General features: G+C 31.7%; 1 long non-coding RNA gene across 1 annotated transcript; it reads left to right on the top strand.

The window, feature by feature from the left end:
- The first annotated feature begins 254 nt into the window (after positions 1 to 254).
- On the top strand, positions 255 to 2,385 carry LOC133783733 (uncharacterized). The gene is made up of 4 exons (XR_009870936.1): positions 255 to 392; positions 486 to 516; positions 1,023 to 1,867; positions 2,118 to 2,385. It is a non-coding gene; the product is annotated as an uncharacterized LOC133783733 (long non-coding RNA).
- The last annotated feature ends 1,503 nt before the right edge of the window (positions 2,386 to 3,888 follow it).

Raw genomic sequence — 3,888 nt, 5'->3', positions numbered from 1 at the left:
TAGAGTTACGAGATTTAGGGAGTTAGAAGTTAGGATTCTATTTGTTTTCATTATTTTTGTTTTAAAAATCAAGCTTTGAATCCTTAAAATTCTTTGAACAATTTGACCAATTCCTAAGCCTTTGGCTGAAGGATATTCAAATATTTTCAATTAAATTTATTATTTTTATTCAAAGCCAAAAAGAAGATTTTTATTCCTAGAACTCTATAAATAGGACCTAGCACCAAGCATTTTCATTCATTCATCAAGCTAAGTTCAGAGGCTGCAAGTTGCTAGGTTATTGTGAGAGTGTAAACACTTGGGTTGGGAATTATAAGCTTACCAAACACTTGGGAAGTAAGGTTTATAGCACATTTCAGTTCAGGTTTAGATTGGTCATAAAAGCATTCAAGGTATTCCAAACTCTAGTTCATTTTGGTATTGTTTTCTTTAAGTTCTTATAGTTTCTACTCAGCACCCTAACTTTATTCTTTATTCGTGGATAGGAAATCTAAGATCTTGAACATAAAGTTTTTGGTAAGTATATTTTTTATGGTATAGTTCGTTCATTCTTTTCATCTCATTCTCTGTAGCATACACACCCTTCCATTTATGGTTTTTAGGAGTGTTCCAAAGTCCCAAATCTGTTCTCATATCTCGGTAATTTTGGTAAGGAAAATAGGATAGGATTTATGTGTTATGTGATATGATTTATATGTTATGATAAACGTTATCTTATGATTATGTATTATGTAATATGCTATAATATGTATAATTGTAGACTTGGGCATATGACCCGTACAACTAACAAGCCCCAATAAATTATTGGCATATGACTTGCTTAGCTAGCAAGCCCCACTAATCTAATGGGCATGTGACTTGTTTGGTTTATGGGACCCCAAGTAATAATGACCATTATAGTATATGTGACATGTGTTATGAAATGGTTTAGTATATGTTGATATGAATATGATGTATATGATTTATGTGTTAGGTTTTCCTTGCTGGACATTAGGCTCACTCCTTTTTGTTTATATGTGTAGGAAAATAGCTTTAGTGGCGGGAAATGTTCTTGGAAGCTTGGGGATGTGTGTTGAGGCGGAATGGAGTCAATGGACCGAGAGTTTGATCGAGGATGAAGTCTTTTTAAATTTTATATGTATCACTACAAGAATAACTAATATCACTAACGGCACTATCACTGACGGCAAAATGTTGTTAGTAAAGGTCATAGTATCACCAACGACATTTCACTGTCGTCAGTAATACTTTTTTCTTTTGGTTAAATAAAACATCACCAACGAAAATTACAACAATGAGGACAATGTCGTCATTGATAAATTTATCACTGAAGACATTGTCCTCATTGATGTTTTCTACTGTTTTTGAAAATGAACCGTTAAAGAGGCGGGCTTTTTCCCTCTAAAAAGTATTACCAACGACTTTGTCGTTAATAATACTCTGCCACGTCGTCAGTGATGTCCAATCACCAACGACTTTGTCCTCATTGATAGTCGTTGGTGAAAATCATTAAAAACATCTTCTTCAACCCCGAGCCCCCATTTCCCCTTAACCCATTTTATCAGTTTTTTTTCAGATCTAAGCTCTCCTCTCTTCCCCTCCCGTCGAACGCCGTCCCCTCCCTCTGCCGTCCCCTCCCTCTTTGCCTCACTCTCGCCTCTCTCCTCAACGAAACAGTAGCCGCTCCTCTCCATCTCTCCATCGGACCCTCGCCGATCCTCTCCAACCACTGTGAACCCCTCACAGTCGCTCCTCCACTCGGCGCTCATCTCCGACCACCGCGAAACCCCCACAGTCGCTCCTCCACTAGCCGCTCGTCTCCGACCACTGCGAACCCCCCACAGTCGCTCCTCCAAAGAGAGCTCTGGTATATATTTTTGCCTCTGATCTTTCGTGGTTCTCAGCATATATAATATATAAATGTGTAGACCTAGATGCCTCATGCTTATATATATAACCCAAATGCCTACTGCTGTGTATTGTAGTTTACTAGTTTGGTAATCAAATTTCCAATTTGGACCTTAAACTTCTTCTTTCTCCCTTAATAAAGGAAATGCTGCTAGTTTTTACTCTATTGGTGACTTGTAATTCTGGCTTATATTCGATCATTGTTACAGGAGTTGGCTCATTAACAGCAGAGGAGTTGCAAAAAAAGTAAAGAAGGCTTCTGCTTGTCAAATAAGAGACTGCTGGTAATTATTTCACAATCAAAACCACAACTGTAATTAGTTTTATGAGCAGTTGGCTCATTAACAGCAGAGGAGTTGGCTCATTGTTACAGGAGTTGGCTCATTAACAGCAGAGGACTATTGATTATGTATTTATTTATGTTTTATGAACACTTTAGTATTTTATATTTCCATGTATGACTTTTTAAAATTTAATATGAGCATTTTTAGTTTGTTATATGTTTTATTTTTAATTAAATTATTTTTTATATTAATTAGTTATAAAAAAAATGAAATAATTAATTATTTTTATATTAATTAATAATTTAAAAATAAATAAATAAATAAATAACACTAACGACATAGTCGTCATTGATAATATTATCAATGACGATTAAGTCGTCATTAATAGTTAAAAGCATTAAAAAAAAAGAGGTTAAATTATCACCAACGACATAGTCGTCATTAATAGTTAAAAGCATTAAAAAAAAAAAAAAGGTTAAATTATCACCAACGATATTGTCGTCAGTGATACGTTTTTTTACCAACGACTTGTAAAGTCGTCATTGATATTGACTTTCACCAACGAGGTATCACCAACGACCGATCACTAACGACATGTCGCCATTGATAGCTACTACTGACGAAAGAAGCACCCTTCACTGACGAAATTTGTCCTCGTTGAAGCCTATTTTTCTTGTAGTGTATTTTTCCGCACTTTATTATGTAATTCAAGTTATTTAAAATTATGTTATGTTTTTCTTTTAACAATAATGAGATCCCATATCCTACTTATGAATTTTATATAGTTTTAAACCTTTAATAAAGATATGTTATTTCAAATGTATGTTTTCGTAAGTTTTATTATAAGAATTAGTGTCTATGTATAGTTGTCGTTAATGGTTAAAAGTCTAGAGTAGTTGGGTCATTACACTAAATCATTAAATGGAAAGAAAAATATTTTTTTAATTAATTATGGAATTATATCCATAGTTAAATAGATATTATTTTATGCATAAGATATAATCGAGACACACAAGAATCAAATACAAGATTACAACAAATGTTGATGCACAAAATTACAAAAAATAATGAAGAAATATTAAACTGCGTTTTGTGGTTGCTGCAGCAGGAATGTGAATCACATTGTTGGAAAACTTGGAAATCAGAAATCTATCTTTCTAGAAAAATGCCAATTCAGAATTTTACCGTGTTTAGAGCACTCTATTCTTTAAAATACCTCCAAAAAACACACATTTTTCTATTTTTTCTCTAAGTTTTATATTATATCATACATCAGATTCTCTATATATTTCTCTACACCATTTAAATATTATATCTTTAAACATATTTTATTAATTAAAGTAAACTAAAATAATTGAAAAAGAAAAAAGAAAAAATAAATATATATACTAAATGAGAGAGAGAAAGCTTATAAAGAAAAATAATAATATTAAAATATTATATAAATGATATGTAAATGTAGATATGGATTAATTGGAGTTTGTGCATAACTATTATAAATATATGTATAAATGAGCTGATAAAATGTGTTTTTGTAAGTTTTAGCTAAATATTATAGAGAAAATGTATTACAAAATACATCACCAAAACATATTTTTTTTATAATTTACCTCAAACTTTTACATTATATTATTTATCAACTTATCTATTTTTCCTCTACATCTTTTAAATATTATATTTTAAAAAAATATTTTAT

This window comes from Humulus lupulus, chromosome 6 (assembly GCF_963169125.1).
Source record: "Humulus lupulus chromosome 6, drHumLupu1.1, whole genome shotgun sequence".
NCBI classification, from domain to species: Eukaryota; Viridiplantae; Streptophyta; class Magnoliopsida; order Rosales; family Cannabaceae; genus Humulus; species Humulus lupulus.
This window is presented reverse-complemented; position numbering and strand designations above follow the sequence as displayed.